The sequence below is a fragment of the Phasianus colchicus genome, chromosome 1 (assembly GCF_987193195.1).
Source record: "Phasianus colchicus chromosome 1, bPhaCol1.hap1.1, whole genome shotgun sequence".
NCBI lineage: Eukaryota > Metazoa > Chordata > Aves > Galliformes > Phasianidae > Phasianus > Phasianus colchicus.
Genome location: NC_143436.1, coordinates 172,866,483 through 172,885,945, shown reverse-complemented (window position 1 = coordinate 172,885,945; position 19,463 = coordinate 172,866,483).

Here is a 19,463-nt window from a genome sequence, read left to right as displayed (position 1 = left end):
TCTTGAGATATCTAGTCAAAACTATGAATAATTTAAGCAGAAATTGATTTTGCATAAAGTTTCTTTCCATGATTGCATTTTTTACTGGTTCATAGATTTTAAAGCCAGAAGACCCATTATAATAGTCTAAACTGATTTTCTGCCATAAAATCATAAAATCATAAATTAATAACTTTTCACTCAGTGAGTATAGCAACTTGTGATTGAAATAAAACTTAGATTTTTAAAAGCTTATACAAGATAATGTAATGACTTCCTGTGATAATGTACCACAAAAAAAAAAAAAAAAAAAAAAAGCCCTCAGTAATGCTTTCAATAGTTAATTACACACATAATTGTTATTTCCAATTTGAAGTTGCCTTAGTTCTATTTACAGACACTATGTCAAGACTTTGTTCTAATCTTCAAGATCAAGATTCAAGTTTTCAGCACATTTTTCTCAAAAAATTTGCCATTGAAATCTTGTTCAGCAAAGAGCATTGAAACCATTTTCCTTAAATTTATTTATTTTAAATATCAATGTGGCTTATAACTAGATAATGATGTCCTAATGCTACCTTATTCATCTAATTTTCCTATTTACACCAATGCATATTTCTTTCTTTATTTTTCATCAGCATTGTCCCATTTTGCAATGTAGCTTTTATATTTCAATCTACAGTTGTGGCACTGAATTTATATTTCTCTTTTGTTGTAGTGTTGCTAAAATATGTAGTCTTGTGTTAAGACAGATCTGAGAAATCAGCTGTTTTCTTAGGCAGTGCAAATCCTAAAATACAACTCTAAATTTTCCAATTTTCTATAGCAAAATAAGTAAAAAGAAAACTATTTGGAAGCACATACCCAGAACTCACTATTAGTGCCTTCTTGAGACCCATCTAACAAAAAAACCCTGCCTTTTTTGATTCCAATAATAACACTTTTAACAGTTTGACATTGTAGCTTCCTCTTTGTTTGCCATATCATACTACTTAAAAACAGTTCCCAACAAATGATGTAACATACTCTTTATGAAGAAAAAAAAAAGAAAAAATAAAAATCTGATTTCAAAGCTGTTCTCAGCACAATTTTTATTTACATCATCCTATATTTCTTATGATAGTAAAGTGTTTTCTCTCTTTTAAAGTAGTTTGTTGTTTTTCTCCTTCTACCCTGTGTACATATCCTGCACAAACACTTTATATATTTCATACTCTATTTTATATTCAGTAGAAATATTTATCCTTTTTAAAGAAATAATTAAAATCTCTTATCTTGCATGCAATGTGCCACAGTCTCTGGTTTTGTTCATTTTGAAGAGATGGCATTTCTTACATCCTTACATTAAACTAGTTTATGATGACATTTTCAAGCATTCAGTGAAGTTCTCATTATCCTGTCTGAGGCCTTATCAGTGTTATTCTTTAAATTGGCTTTGGCCAATTCAAAATGATATAAAATGGAAGCTGAATGTTCAAGTAGTATTTTTTTTAAAATAAACTATAATAAATGAGGATGGTTAATTCATTAATTCATTAGAATTACATGCATATGAAGGATGAGATTCCTCAGGCAGTCAGAGTATGAAGATATGAAAAAAGTAACCTCAGTTCTGGGTCATAAGTGTATTGTTCTGAAGGAAGGCCTTGTTTGGAAGTGTTACAGTCTTAAGTGATGTCTCCCTGACTGCTCTGCGAAGCCAAAAAACCATATCCCTGCTTCGTATGAAATCATCTGCCATCACTCATCTGAACACTCCTTTAGGACATCATTTCATCAAATGAATCTTGCACTTTGTCAAAGACATACAAAAAGCTTTTACTGTCATCTTGTATAACCTTGTACGGAAGATATCTTCTATCATGGAAGAGCCCAAAATTAGAAATTAGCCATATTTTGGCAGTACCCAGACAAAAAGATCCTTCCAAATGTAGGTGATATCAAGACACTCTTTTCTTCCAGGGTGTCCATGCAGTCCTAAATGTACTGGTGCACACATTGTCCTGAACAGCACCGAATGCTGAATACACAGTACATGCTGTCTGTTCAGGTTAGCTGGATGGAGTCCTCTACTTAAGCACCCAGATGGCTGAGCTGCAGGAGATACAGAACAGTCCACCCTTGAACAGAAACACATAAAGGTCAAGTTAAAGCCTTCCTAAGGCTTTTAAAGCTTTTTCTGGCTTCCGCCTTTATTTACGAGATTCTTCTGACATAGGAGTCCTTGCCTGTTAAAAACCACGGAGCTGAATTTGGAGAGAATCCAGAGTACATGCTTTTATTCAGTTGCATGTCTGAGCACCCTGCATCTCAGTTATCTCCAAGTCAGGATAACAGAAGATGGCTGCCAGAATCTCCTCATAGCCAAGGAATCATCTGGGCCTATAATACTTTCCATATTCTAACAAAATGCTTTTGGAAGACAGATGCCTTTCTCTCCTGAGAAATTGACTCGTGCAGAGAAAGGCAAGGTCAGGATGAGGTAAGGGCAGTCTAGGCTGTGGAGGATACAGAGGATATGGCTGCTGAATGGGAAAGGCAGGAGCAGGTGGGTCCAGAGCTCCTCCAAGTCACAGTATGTCACTGCCAACCAAAACAGACCAGGCTATCAGGTGTGTCATCACAGAATAAGATAGACAACACTAATTCTGGGGGTCTAGGAGCTCTACAGAGGTGAAGTAGGCCATATAATGTATTTGTCCCCAGGAGCATGTTGAAATCACACTATGGGAATGAGCAGGGATCACCCAGGAAGTTCAAGGGACTGAAAAAGTTAAAGAAGGGAATTAGGTACTCTGTACCTTGTTTACCCAAGTGTTTGTACAATTTCTGTTTTGTACACAAATAAGAATCACTTTTTTTTGTCCTGTTATAAAGTAGAAAGCATGGATGTTAAGATGGTATGCAGGACATGTTAATACATACTCTGTCATATTCTTCCTTGAACACAGATTTTTGTGTTTGGTTTACACATAAATATCAGTGCTGTAATATGTTTGAACTGTAAATTTCCTTATTTAATAATGAGAAACAAGAGTACTTCTGTAGCTCACTGAATGAAATAAAAACATCAAAGTTACTGAGACAGTAAAAACCCATACAGCTGTTTCCTGTGAGTACCAAGGAGACTGTAAATCACTAATACAAATAACATCAATTCTGTTTAAGTGAAGTGGTACTAAAGTAGAACTCTGCCATAATTATAAATATACATCTAGCCTATGGTCTGGCAGATTTCCTTCTGATCTTGGTGGAAGTTAGTCACACCAAGACCTAGTCCACAGCTGACCATCCTTTCCTTCATCATTAATTTCTAATTCATTCAGCTCTCACGAGAAGCAGATGAACTGACAGAGGATGCTAGAAGTTATTCTTCCACCTCTACACCAGGCATATATATTCCAACCTCTCCTCAGAAAAAATAAATAGATACTTGAGTTTCTCAGATGGAGAAAACAAGCAAATATACATTCTTGATAGAAAATTCTACAGTAAGATGTAAGGTCAACATTACTTTTAGTATTACGAAACAAGACTACAGTGAATTTTGTAAGTCTCAAGCTGACAGTTAAGTTACTAAAATGACTACATTTGATGACAAAATACATAAATGAAATACTTTTGGTGCAGAAAAGTAATAAATTTCAGAGTATAAAATATCTGTCTAGTGTTTATTTAATCACTGACTTCAGTTGCAGCAAAAGGAAGTACTGATGTCATATTTTGACTTTTTTCTTCCTTAATCTTATCTTTTTTTAAATAGAGGTGACTTGATATTTGGATTCTGACTGAAACACTTCAATCACAGGTCATTTTATGTCTATGTATTTTCAATTACTTTGATGGAGTTGTTCTCAATTTATGGTGGTACAAACTAATTCAGAAAGGGATTTCAGGATGTTATAACTTAAACAGGTCTTGATACAAATTTGAGAACTGTAAATGTCATGACATTCCTTCACAACACCCTAATAAATCTGCCACCCTAATAAATCTTCAACTTTCATTCTGTTATTGGAGCAGAATTTGGAGTTTTCCATTTCTCCAATTTCTACTGTCTTTAATGTTCTTTTTCCCACTTAGATCTATGTTGGAAGCGGAGCAACATAACAACAGAAATAGTAGAATCATAAATAATAATAATAAATAATTCACGTAGATTAATGTATGTGAAAGTAGTACAAAATGTTCTTTCCTTTAGAATATTTTTTTTTCCAGTAGTTATTTCAACAGAGTATGTGAACTACACAGCAAAAAGAGTTTTTTACTTATAAAACTAACCAGTAAACAAGTGGGGCAGCAACTGGGTGTTCACCAGAGGGATTTGTGGAATAGATATTAGGAAGAATAAAAAATAAAAAGACCACAAGTAGAAATCTGTCAGATTTTCTTGGCCATCAACTGAAGACCATACTCATACAGGAAACAAAACCCTGCCAAAATCTGCAGGGGTCATGTTTTCATTTATCTGTCTGTTAAAACCATAGATGGGAAAATACTCAGGGTCAATGCTATTTCTAACAAATGAGGAAAACCCCCACTGAGCAAATCCTCTGTGTCACCAAACTGTCATCTTCCAGAGGTTGCTATCCTGAGCAGCCTCCACTTTCTATCCCTTTGGACTTTGAATTTTCCCATGTTGATGTTTATTCCTCTTGAATTTTACCTCTCTTTTCCCCAGAGACTATGTCACTGCTTGTTCAGAGTTCTTTAAGGTCAAACTTTTGTAGTTGAGCAATAATGCAGCTGGACTTTCCTTGGTGCACAAGCAGTGAAACACTGGAGAGAGAAGAGAGGTTTGCAGCAGCGCCCACAGAGAAGTGTGCTAGGAATTGCTGATATGTGTGACAGAGGAGAAAAAACCCATGCCTTAAAGACTCTGAGATCAGAGCCATAGCCCTTAGTAGGAAACAAAGTGATTCTATTCTAAAAAGAATGGAGAAACCTGTCTGCCAAACAGATTTGTCACCATGGGGGATATTTCACGTCCCAGAAGCCACATCTGACAGGGTACCAAGGCCCATTTGCCAAATTACCAAACATTGTTTATTCACGTTGGCAGTAATGATACTGTCAGAAATACTCCCAGGCAAATAGATGAAAAGTAATTCTGCAAGCAGAGACGAGCTACAGATATCAGAACAGATAATCTCATTTAACTGAGAACTGGTAGATAAACCTCACAGAGAATAATTTTGAGAAGCAAAGGATTTCAGGAAGAACTGCCAGTTCCAAGGAGAAATGATATCAAGAATAAAAATAGAAAGTTAATTCAGCAAAAAACTTCTTCAGGAACTCTTCTTTGTCCTCAAACACAAAGAGAAATAGAGAAAATTGTCTAGATTACTTCTTGCTATTCCTTCAAACTTACCTGTCTTTGAAGCTAGTTTTTGTCCTTCTTTGGACTAATAGAAATTCATTAGAATCTGAATCTGATGGTAACTTTAAAAGTTCATATGAACTTGCATATTTTTCAATGACATCTATGAAGGAATCCCTAGGTGGTGACATCCTCCTGTAGATGACTAAAATGATGTGGAATTAATCTTGCTCACTTAACCATGCCCCTGTTTTGTAAGTGTACTGAATTCCAGTGAATGCTGTCACTGTGGAACATGCAAGCAGCAACTTTCTGACTCATCTCATTTATTTATACAAAACAGCACAAATCCAATACAATGACAGTTACATTTACCAAAAATGGCTTAAGGCCTCTTGTTGAGAACATCATCAAGAGCACAGAAAACAGCTGTCCCACTCACTGTTCGTAGGATGATTGCTCCATTATTAAAGCAATATTTTCTTAATGTGAGAGTGGGAATTTAAGAAATTTTCAGAAAGTTTGGAAATAAAAATGAATGTATTTCTTACATAAGGCAATAGTTCTCATGAAGTAGTAGTAAAATTTTGGGAATATGGGGAAAACTCAAATCAGGAATATTTTCAAGCTTGTGGAGTCTATTTGGACATTTCTATACGTGCTTTAAATTTCAAAAGTGAAGAATAACTCCAGATTTTACAGGTTTAAATATGAGCCGCAAGTGCTCACAGCATTCAATGATCAATCTAATTTTTGCTGCCAAAGCTTGGGTTTCTGTATATATCTTCAGAAAGATTAGAAAAAGCTGGTTATAATGTGAGAATCTTCTCTTTTTAATTACCACTTGGAACACTGTAGCACCAATGAAGAGAGTACATATCTCACACAAATGAAAACTAAAAGCACATTCTGAATATCTTCACAAAGCATCTGTACAATTAAAAAGGGATGTAGTACTTTTGGCTATATTTTCATCATGTTTCAGCATATTAAAATTTTTTCTTCTTCCTTGAAGTTCCAACCAAGGAGGAAATTCAGGACACTGATTTGTCTTTTTCAGAATATAAATTTTGCTGACAACTGGTTATTGGTTTTCCCCTCATTGCCTTATCTTTTCACAGCACAGTACTGTCTGAAACATATTCCTCTCACAAGTACGTCAGTTTGATTTAAGAAGGGAAAGCTCTTTTCAGTTCCACTGCCCAGAATAATACCAAGCTCTTTTTCACTGCAAAATTTGCTGTGTGGGAAAGCAGCTGTTTCATCATATAGCAGAGAGCAAGTGTTTGTAAGGAAGATTGCAACCAGTATAATCACCTCAGTATTATTGCCCAAGCAGTTATCTTTCTCTTAAAGGTACATTTACATCCATACTCTGCTTTTGTATTCCTTTACATGAAAACTGGCATAATAAGCAAGATCATACAAATAACAGCTTCTAAAAATGTGCACAATGTAAAGCCCTTTCTGGCATCCCATTCTTCTACATTCTTCTACCTGCCCATAAAGCAGAGTAGAAGGTTTTTAACAGTCAAGGACTGAAGGGATGTAGGACACAGCTTACAGATTACTATGCTTTAATTTTCTTTTCTCTCTTTTTTTTTTTCCTAAATGTTAAATAATTTTGGACTGCCACATATACTGTTATAGCACTGATCCTCTTATAAAGTTTCATTATTACGTGTAAGAATAGAAACAAGGGAAATACAAAGTTCAATAAAGCAAGACAAAGACAGGCTAAAGAGATAAAATGCTGTGGATTGCTCTAATCAAGTCCCACCAGTGCTCTGAATCACAGTATTTTGCTATTTAAACCATAAACAATCAAGTTTGTCAACAAACAGGTATTTCTGCTTCAGGCCTCGAAAGAAATCAAAAAAGGTAAATCCAAGAGCAGACTGAAATTTTCTTAAGTAGTAGACAAGCACTTTATTAAACATTTCTTTCTGCTCACATAAAGCAATTTCTATTTCCTATTTAAGTCATTAGATCACCTTCTTAAATCACAACCCCTTCATTTTCAATCACTCATTCCTGTAGAAAGACCATTAACTCTTCTTTGCTTGAATGTGTTACACTAATAAAAAACTTCCAGAAAGACTTTTGGTTTTTATTTAAAAATAGCAAGAGATGTGCCATTTCCCTTACAGTTTCTTCAAAAGCTTAATCACTGTCATTGCTTGAAGCTCTGAATTTGTCTTTCTCTTGCTCTCAGCTGTCAGCTGCTAAACTGAGGAGGTATTACGAATGGTATTCAGTAATGGTGAATTCTGCCTGGGCTCTATTTCTAAGCAGAGATGAGGCCCTTCACGAAGCAATTCAGAGCACAGGAATTTAGGTGTTTATAGCTGCTGATTATCCCCAGGAACATCTTATCTTTCTATATATAATGGGGAAAGATGTATAAGAAGTAAGGTCTTGGGATGAGAGTTAACTTATGCAAATATCATAGACTAGAAATCCATATATTTTCCCATGGGATCTGTATGTTCCATTTTTAATAAGCTAAACAGGTTGAAATATTTAAGCATTACTTCATCTCCCAAATCCAGGGAACCTTTATTTGGCATTTTTTTTTGGAATTTCTAATTCCAAAATATGTATTTCTATACATATCCATCTCACTGAATGAGCTCACTAATGATGACATTTTTATGAAACCCCACTAAGGTTATATAAAGAGCTTCATGCTTCTTATTAAATTCTTACATGTTTGTCTATCAGGCAATTTATATTTATACACAAATCATACAAATCTAATGTGCCTTTTAAAATCATCTTTCTTACTTTGATTCTTATTTGCCTACAGTAATGACTAACTCAACTCCCAGGCAAGACTTTCCACATGACTAATCTGGAGATTCAGATAGAGTAAATTACATCAGTTATTTTGTTTCACATTCAATTAACACGTAGAAGAACTGAGCACCTTCTTCCCCATGAAACGTATTTTGTAATTGTTATATTCTCCAGTAGCTCTTGTTTTTCTATTTCAGCAAACTCAGTTTTTTCTAGTTTCCAGCCTTTGGATGGTTATTTCATCTGATATCCTGTTTGTTGTTGCCTTGATATGCCCATCTTCAACACATGCACCTCCCTGCCAAAGTACAGTTCCTAGAGATAGAAGGAGTAATCTTCAAAAAACATCACTGATGTATTTGGAAATAATTCTTTCACACAGTTTACATTTCTGTTACTATCTCCTGGACTGACATAAGATCATTTGCGTATGTATCTGTGCTTTTTACAGGAGTATGACATTTCTGACTTATAATTAGTTTGCGATAATTTTCTTTCTAATTATCTTTCTCAGCAGTAATATTGCTGAGACAACGAGTCCCCATTTTGTGTTGATGCATTCCATTTCTCCTTCCTTACATAAAGTGCCATGCTTTCCCCTGTATTGTTTTATTCTTGTTGATATCAAATCAACTATGTAATTTAACACAGAAATTTTGAATTCTTATTCTACCTTTCAGTACTTGTGAGACAGGGAGTCATCTGTAGGTTTTACAAATCACTTCTAATGAGAATTCAGTCATTAAAATAGCTATCCAGTAACGCCAGACCAAGACAGACCACTCTGGTACTTACTGGAAATGTAATTTTTGTCTAGCAGTGAACAGCTGATAAACACTATTTGAGTATGTCACAGTGCAGCACAAAATTTCCTTTATCTTTTGTGCTTTTCAGGCAAACACCTCATTTTGCCAGCAATTTCAGCAAATGTCTTTTAAAACAAAAAAGAAAAAAGAAAAAAAAAAAGAAAAAAAAAAAGCATAAATAGAACAAAGTACTTTAGTAGAAAGTAGAATATTTGAAAAAATATTCTGGTTGTTTTTTAAAATTTACAGAAGTTTATTTCTGTAACAAAAACAGTAAGAAAGTCCGAAGACAACCATCAACCATATCATAGAATCATAGAATCATCATAGAATCATAGAATCATAGAATCATAGAATCATAGAATCATAGAATGGTTTGGGTTGGAAGGGACCTCAAGGATCATCAAGCTCCAAGCCCCCTGCCACAGGCAGGGCCACCAACCTCAACATCTAATACTAATCCAGGCTGCCCAGTGCCAACCTGACCTTGAACACCTCCAGGGACGGGACATTCACAGTCTCTCTGGGCATATAAGAACATTTAAATATTTTTTAAGTTTTCTGTTTAATACTTCAAAATGGAAGAAACAGCACTGTGCTAAAAAGGACAAAGTTGTTATTAACATGACCAATGTTTGTACATGAGAATTCTCTTCAAATTCTACTTTTTATCAAATATGAATATGTCCAGCTATTAGCTCCAGTTATCTGTTCTTATTTGCTCCATGGGCTGCCAGAAAACAAGAAATTCAAAAATTATTTTTTCCAGAGCATATACTCAATTCTGGAGTTAATGGAGATGACATGACAGCTAACATTGTTTTTTCACTGATTAATGCTTTTAAGATTTTTTTCCACCTCAGTTTCTAAAATTAGTAAACAAGAAATACAATATTGCATGAGTAATAAACCACTTTTGCTTGAACACAAAATACATTTAGCTTTTTTTTCTGAAAAGATCCATAGTTGTATTATGAAGAAAAATCTAATAAATTACTGTAATGGTCTTTATGGTTGACTTTGGGAAATCATTACCCTCATAATGTAGCAATTGTAATCCGGGCCATATTTTGTTTAAACAGATCTCTGTGTTTTTTGTTTGGAAATTAAATATCATTCCAGGAGCCTTATTTTTCCACTAGAAGAGCAATGAGTGAAACAAACATTGTTACTTCTGAAGTATATTTTAGCAAAACTTCGGAGACACAACCTTCTATTGGCAACTTGGCTTGTCCTGCCAGTGTATGCAATCATGTCCTGGGAAGGAGCTATCTAATGAAACCGATGAGCAAATCAGCTTGAAATTGTGTGCTAATTCACCAACTTGAAATGTTTAAGGCATTATCTACTTTAATTTTAAATAAAAGTAAATACATTTTACATCTCTTATCTCTACAGTTTACATAAATATATCTTAACATTATCCAGCTTTCTCCACAGCATCCTCAGTTTATTTGTGCAAGTGAATGTTCACACAAGCATATGCATACATAATTAGCAGTAAGTATGAGACTAATTTGTGACTAGTTGGTCAGACTGAGAGCGTGACAAGAGCTACGTGTCTAGCCTGTTGTTCAACTACAAAGAAAAATAAAAGACCACAGAATAGCTGCAGCTCACTATACCTGTCTTGGGGAAAAACAAGATCAACAAGACAAAGGGATTTTTTGTGTGAGAATCAGGGAAAAGACATATTTTGCTCTTATTCTAGAATAAAAAAACAACAGAAGAAAGTATCTTAGCCCTATACTAACACAGAGCTGAGACATTGTTAATCCACTGTCATAAACTAGCATAAGAATGGTTACCAGTATGTATTATTGCTGCATATTAATATTTAGGCACAGTTTAAAAAGGTTAAATAGTAGTCATTTGTAGATTATCCTTTTAGATTGATATTCTAATTTGAAAAACACAGAAAAATCACACTAACGTCATTATGATTTAAGGACATTTAATGTAAGATTAAATTATTTTCCACCAGAAATAGGCTATTTTTTGAATCCGAGATCCATGTAATGATAAGAATAATAACAACTACACCTAGTTTTAATAAAACATATTTTATTAATTCATTTCAGCTAGTTGCAAATATCAGCTTCATTATTAAAACATAATTATAGTATATGCCAGGTGAATGTCTTACTCCTTAATTAATTACCATAGCAATAGTCTCATTATAGTCTGTGATAAAGAGTTCATTCATTTTTGAAGAACTACACGTTTCCATTAAATGTGAATCAAAAAGACTTTAAAATAAATAATGAAAAGGTGATGTGCCCTCTTATAGAAACCTTCAGGCAAAACAGAAGAATAGAAGTCTGCCTAACATGAAATGATGGAATTTCTCTGAGGAGTAGTTTTTAGCACTTGAATAATGTCAAGCCTTCCAGTATGAAGAAACAAATTGTATTGGCTTTTATCATTTGCCCACAAAATACTGATCAGCACAGGCTCTTTTGCTCCATGTCCACTTTGGAACAGAGTGATGCTTAAGATTTCATTAAAGCGTAAGTTAGTCTTGGTGATAGGACACAGAAGTAGGCAACTCATGGTTAAAACACTTCCTTTATTAACATAAACGACAGCAAGACTCTTCTGCTGAATAACAGGGTTTTTTAACCTGACATCTGAATTTAAAAAGAGGTATGAACTAGATATACTCTGCCTCCTGTAGTCATCTACTTTGTCCTTACATGTTAGGTCCTTGGTAAAACAATATTTGTGAGAACAGACCCTGGAGACTCTCCAGTGTAGCCAGTGAAAGAATGGTACTTCAGGAGGTCTTCAAATGAAGAGCTTCTTTACCAACATTTAAACGCACAGGACTTGCTTTTGGAAGTCTTTGGCTACAGTTGACTCTCCACCTCTGTTGTCACCATGGGCAATGCTGCACTTGCAAAAGAAAAAAATTGTTTCATTATTCACTTACAGTGCAGGCACACACCAGGATTGTAACTTAGCTAGAAAGTGCAATCATAAGAAGATCTCATGACAAGTGACTACTGGAATGTCATCGCATAGATTCATTAAAGAAAAGGGGGGCAGATGAAAAAAACAAGGGGGATCACCAGTAGGCAATGTTAGTTTTTATCCCATCAATGGAAGTATAAAGAAAAAAAAAAAAAAACTTTAACCAAGATCTGAAACCTTCAAGTCATAGTCCTTGATATCTAACATCACAGATAGTGCATAACAACCATAACTTGTGATTTTAACATTAAAATGCAAACAAGTCTAAGAATTTTGCTCATAGTACAGTAATAACAGTCACTTAGTCAAACCATTCTGTTGCACTAGTTAACTCCGTTAGTCCAATTACCATTAGCCAGTGAAAATACAAAAAGCAAATTACGTAAGAATTAACTTTTCAAGCAAAATGTGATTCACAGGCTTTGGGTCTAAATTCTGCGGGTCTGAGGAGATTTGGGGAGAACCTGAATATGAAGACAGAAAGTTTTTAGAATCACCATCATTACAGGCTACACTGAAAAAGCTACACTGAAACGTCTGAGCATGTGGCTTGTTTTTCAGTGCCCAAGAAATCTGTTGGCTTACTGAGGTGAACTGAGATAGAAATTAGGTGCCTACTCACTGATTATAGGATAACAGGATAATAAAATAATTTGGACTGAAGGAGACCTCAGGAGGTCTTTAATCCAAATTTCTGTTGTGATCAGTCTAGCTTGCTCAGAGCTTTATCCAGCTAGACCTTGGACTCCTATGAGGCAAGTCTGCCCAGCCTTTCTAGGCAACCTATTCTACTGCATCACTGCCCTTATGGGGAAAAAGCTTCTCCTCAGCTCAGCTTAACTTAGTTTCTTCTGACCATGTATTTCTCAGCATGTGTTAATTGCCTCTTGTCCACCCACCTATGCTCCACTTCATCATTTCAAAAAATGTTGAGAGGTTGCTAATTTCCTCAAAATCATGTTTTCTCAAGGATGAATGAGCCAACCTCCTTCCCCTTCTTTCTCTAGGACAAATCTTCCAGATCCCAGCCATTGTAGTGGCCCTCTCTGTTGAATTCAGTTGAGTTTGGGTCCTTATTGCTTTGGGGTGCCAAAAAATGAATGGTTTACTAATGTGTATAATTTCAAATATTTGTGCCTGCAAAAAACTTTTTCTTCCAGCAGCACAGTATTTCCCAGTTCTCTGCTCACAATACTAGAGCTGGCCTATGCAGTGCAAATGTGTGTATGACTGAAATAACAAAATACCTCTTACTGAGACAAATCCACTTTGTACAAGACCATTTCTGTAGAATGACGCTATGTTCCTCAGCCCTGGGTGAACTCAGTAGCATTCAGTGCAATACTTATGAATTAAAAGTATTCAGAGATACAGAAATCTTTACAACAAAACTGGGCAGCAGGGAGAAATAACTAAACATAATTCAGAGAAAGAGAGGCAAATGGTCTCATTCAAAAACCTATTTGTTTTTGAGTAGAAATAAAAAACTAAAGAAAAAAAAGACTGATACCCAGGAAGCACTGCCTGTGGTTACACTGTACTGTTCATTTCACTGGTGATTGGAGTGAACATTCAGTCAGAAGGAATTCATTTGAATACGTGCTTAAAGATGTCTAAAATCTATGGTGTGTATTCAAATTATAAAGGATGAAATGAGTAAGTAGAATTACTTAACAGTTAACACTCTGCATTCTGTACTCCGAAAGAAAAGCACTCCACACTTGGATTCTAAGCAAGCTGTTAACTTATTTTCACTCTAACATAGCGCACACCAAGCTTCCCTTTTTCTCAGCCTGGCATGGAAAATTCAAAGGCTGAAGACTTCCATGGCCAGATTTCTACATCCATTGTACAACACTGTACAGCACTCACTTTTTGTACTGAAAAACAAAGGACGACAGACAAATACTATAAGGATATGTCACAAAGAATTTCCATGGCTCTGAGCATACGCTGCTGCTCAGTTCTTTAAGTTTGCTTGGCAGACAATACCTCCACTTTTGTGCCCCAGGTTTTGTAAGTAATTAAATCATGAGCTATATTTCTCTTTGATTATCCTGGAATTCTGGTTATTGGTCTAAAAAGAATGAAAGTACTACAAAGACAGCGGCCACCTTTTTTTATGCTGTTTACCTCAGTGTAGAGTATGGGAATTTAGAGTAGCTTTTAAAAAATCTTTCAGGTTGGGATAAAGCAAACATGTTCAACATACATCTCGCTACAAAATGAAATAGAATATTAGTAGGAAGTTTCAACATCTTCTGCCATACCAACAATCAAGTTAATAAAATAGGAGGCATTACTTTCAGAGCAGCCCTTGTATACACGTACTTCTCGTTTGGAGAAATCCTAAACATACATCTAAATGTATGAGTAACTGACAGTGTTCTTCCCAAGGGTAGAAATGTTTACATAAAAAAACAATACAGAATCAAGACAGGGAAAAGAAGCTACAGAGAAGTTGTCTTTGTATCCTCAAGGACTGAAGTACATCCCACAGAAGTGCTCCTGGCAGAACAGTTTCCTGCAGATGGCCAGAACCCAATCAACCATGCTTCTACTCTTTGTTTATAAGTGAATGTTCATCAGCACTGATATTTGTTAAGATTTCTAGAACTCACCAAAGATTAAGCTGGAATACATTTAGGAATGCTGACTTCACGTTGATTGATTTCACATTTATATTCATGTTATTAGGAAGCAATGAGTCAATGTTTGCACATTTACAAGAAATAAATGTTAGATAACTAATAGGCATGGGAAACGAGCCTACTGTTGTTAAGAAACAGAGCTTCAGGTAGCCTTAGAGAATGCAAACACTTGAATACAAAGGAAGAAAGGTTAGGATGTGATGTACTTATATATAACACAAAATTTTTAGCAATACTTCTGATAAAAGTTACAAAAATGAAGTATAAAAACACAGCCTTTAGTATAAGACTCACAGGAGCAGTTTATAGAATACTGAGTGCAACACAAGCTGCTGCATGAAGTGAGAAGAAGGTGAGGCGTGGCCCCCACAGAAACACAGAAATCTCTCTACAACTAGGATAAACAGTTTCAGTATCTCATTTTCCCAGTGAAAAGTTCCTATCAAGAGATGAATTAAAATGAAAGATCATCTGCTTTAGAACTCTGTAAATGTGTAATGACTGAGATTCAGAGACATCAGTTATCTTCTCCACTTCATTAAATTGATTAGCAAGTATATTCAGCAGTGCTTCAACAGAGACTCCTAAAGGCTGGTTAGGTAGGAAATTGTTCATATTCTCTGATAATAAGAGTTTAGCAGCTAAGACTGTGCTAAGACTGCAGGTCAGTCCTTGACATGGAACACCACAAAACAAAGCATTCAAGAAAAATTGTACAAGCTGTTTTTATATAGCTGGAAAGAAAGAGAAATTTGTTTGCAAAGACAGCATTTTAACCAGAAAACAGCAAAGTGTGGGTGTCTATAAATGATTTAGGAGCACAGCTCTGATTACGGTCAAGTAACAAATGATTCTCTGGATTCTTAATAAAATTAATTAATTATTTGTTCTTATGAAGGACTGTTATCAAATCCAGTGTCAATACCTATTAAGATTTTAATATCAAGTTAATCTGCAGCAATCATTAAGTCAGTTTTGAGAGCCATCAACTTTCTATTCATCTTGATTTTTTCCATATTGCAGCAATTCCATGCTACGTCAGATAAGTGTACAAATGCATATGTCTCATGTTTTGGTTTGTATCCCAAACACCTACCAATAATCCTCTAAAGAACAAGTCCACTAATAATTTTTTTGGAAAACTCTGGATGTCACTTTGGAAATTGTGCTGTTGAAAAATTCTAAGCAGTATAATTGAGTGGCTAATACATGCTCACTTCTTTGGCTGAGGAAAAGAACTATAATTTGATGTGGATGGGAAGATATAACTACTGACCTTGTTGACTCGGGAAACACGGAGTAACTTCAATTGTTAGTTAATTTATTATCCGCCTCTAAGGCACTCATAACTTCTTTTCAGAGATGAAATAATCAGAAGCTAATTCATATGTGGGACATCTAAAAATAATATTAGAAAGCATAATTAGTCCTACTCCATTAATTTTCATTAAAAAAGATTACCTGGAAATTCTGTTTCTTTGATTAGTCATCTTTATGGTATCAGACCATCCCCTCATGTAATCAATTCATGCTGAAATTTTTCAATCCCAGATGATCTGAAAGGACAAATAATGTGCTGGAAATTCTAAATGAAAAAAAATACCAACTTTCTTCATATCTGTCTGTCAGTCAGTAAGGCAAAAACTCCTCCCCTTCTAACATTTTCAATAAGGAGATGGCTCACTTTCCTTTTTCTAGTTGTTCTGTACTGTTATACTGAACTATGCAGGAAATGTGAACTAATTTGTTCACATTTTGAAGACTGAAAGCAACATCTTCCTGATATTCATTTGAAAACCTATGATAAGCAGCCTATTTGGTTGAGAAGGGATGTGAAACTGAAGTCATTTTAAGAGGAAAGAGAGCATACAAAGTTAATAAAACAGCTGTATGAATCAGTTTGCTGGTAATGTCATAATACGGCTTGACAGAAATGTTCTCAAATAGCTGTTAAGTACCCACAGGAGAAATAAGGCTTCTGTATTTGAAGCAAACTGTCCTCCAAATCTCTGGAATAAAAATGTGCAGTAGAGAAAGAGGCAATAGGAACATTTCGGTGGTGAGAAAAGTTACATGGAGAGGTAAGAAAAACAAATATTTGTGACTGGTATTTCTGCATTTTTCCAGACCTTGAGTACGAATCTATAATGCACGTATAATACGTATATGTGTGACTGTGTACACAGACATTAGGGATACATTTCTATTCTAACGGCTACAAAAGGTAATAAATGAAGTGAGGAAAAATTAAGGTGGTATTTTGTTATTAATTGATTTAAAACACACTAAAAGCAATAAACAACCATTTATAACAGAAGCAGAAACTCCTGCATTTATTTCATCTTGCTTTAAAAATGATTTTTTCTTGTATCTGCCTATGACAATACTAGAAGACTGTTCTCTAATTAATCTTTCCTAGAAAATTAGTCTTTCTTATTGAAAACTTGAATAAATGTCATTTTTTTATTTCATTAATTTACCTTGTAAACATTTGGAATGCAGGCACATATATGACAGGCACTTTTGTAATACTGAGTTGCTATTTTGTAAACACTAGTTATGTCTTATTTTAATTAGTTCTTGAATGTAAGATGAAAGTTCTGTCACTTTAACTTGAATTCTGCCATCAATAAACAAGGATACTGCTCTAGTGGGCATCCAGCCCATGAAAGCCAAGAACCTCCAGGTGCAACTGGAAGAAAATTTTTGTTCCCTTCAGCTTCACAGAGAATTACACTCTTCATCTGACAACAGGAAAGTCTTTCTTGTGCAAATTTATACCATAAGGATCTTTCCTGGAACAACAGCCACAGAACTGATTATGGCTAGATAGATTGTTAAAAGAGCATGACTAAAGTGAAACACAGTCCTTTTTCATTTAAAGTTTGGGAAGTGTTGGCTTACTAAACACTTGGATACCTTGGAAGGAACACTGCTGTTCTCCTGATATTTTGTTAAAAATCTTCTTTGCCAAGTTGCCTATAAAAGGCTTGTCAATATTTTCCGACCTATCTGGCTTAACACTTTATTGCACCCCAGCTTCAACGCTGATTATTTTTGTGTACTACACTCACTTTGTATCCTTTTGCCATTGCTTCCACCTTGCTGTCAGTGCCAAGTGTTGCTTTTCTGGAAATGAACAGTGATGCTAAGGTTATCACAGGCATACAGCACACATCTTTTGTGGACAGCATCCCCAGTCATCTGCCTCCAGCAACAAGTTGTTGTAACTGAGGTGATAATGAACTCTGCAAACATCTCATGCACAGAAACTGTACTTAATCATAATGACCTCTGTTTTATATCTCTACCCAACTGATGGAGTTATCAGTAAGTGGAACATCAACCTCCTCCATCCATACCAGAAATATCTGACTAAAAAGTGAACAGGAAAGAGAAATTGAGTTAAGCCCCAGGGAATGAGAGCAAGACTTCTAGCTCTATTCCTGGTGTTTTGTTCAAGAGAAAAATGTGAGATGGTGCAAATGTCACAGTGTTTTCTTACATCACCACTTAATATCTGAATTGTATAGAGTGTGTACTAAAATATAAGACCAGAACATGCAAAACTTATTTAATATTTGCTTGTTTTCATTTCCTAAAAATCACAGAAGATAAGGCTTGGAGGCAATGACTGGACTACCTCTTCATGACAACTCAGAGGTAGCTGCAATTAAAACATTTCAGACATCTGTTCATTGGTGATTAGATCATGGTGATCTAATCTCTTTGATGTGTTGTACTGCCACTAACTTAAATTTGATCCCAGTGAGAAAAACTGTTTATTTTTCTATCCTGGGCCTATTATGTTTCTCTCTCTTTTTTTTTTCCCCCTCTTTTTGTTGAGTATTTATGTCTGCTATAGTTAATGGTCCCAAGGCAAACTGTAAAATCTAAAAAAAAACAATAGCTGAGAGCCCCCCAAATCCTTGTTAGATTTCTCTCTTTTTTTCATTTTGTTTTGAGACCTTTTCAGTGTAATTGCTAAAATGCATTAGATGGGGATGGTTGCATGAATGAATTGCAAAAGGAAAAATGATTTCTGAGAAGAAAGGTTGTTCCATTGCTCAAAAAGGTCTTCTTGTCAATGTATTCCAATCCATCACAGAGAGAGCTATCATGTTCATGTAATTAACACTGCAAATGAATCAGCAAGCAATCAGTCAGTGGTATCTCTTCAAAACACTCAAAGTCCACTGAGAACACCTCCATGAAAAAGAATCACTGAGCCAAACAGTTCAGACGTCAGTATCATGAATTGCATTAATTTCTATAAGTAGCCTTTTTTTCTAAATGCCTCGACTTAGCAAGTGACAGCACCACAGCCCCGTTCTCTCAGAACTTATACATTGTGCCAGAGGGTACATGGACGTTACAATATGATCATATTTATATTTGTATAAAATGTTCAAAACTGTGTATTTTCCACATAACAGTATAGTAGTTATCACTAACATTTACCTGTGGAAATTTCTTAACGATTTTCGCAATTTAAAATGAAAGATTAAGGGCAATAGAACAAATAAATCATTACAGTCAGCTACAGAGAGATTCTTTTCAAACCTTGAAAACCAAACAGGAAGCTGATGTCACAGCACCAATGGTTGGTGACGATGGAAGGACTGCCCCAAACTGAATTTCTAAGCATTGTCCTCTGCAGGAATTAATATGTATTATGTATTTATTTATTTGTGTGACTGGAAGAATAAAAAAAAAAAATTCAAGTCAGACTCAAACAGGTCTGAAAACAAGGCAAAAATAATAATAAAAAAAAAATCATAGAATCACCAAGATTGGAAAAGACCTCTAAGATCACCCAGTCCATCAGTACGACATCTAAAAGTTTCTTGAGCACTTCCAGGGATGGTGACTCAACCACCTCCCTGGGCAGCCCATTCCAGCATCCAATCACTGTTTCAGAATAAATAAACCTTT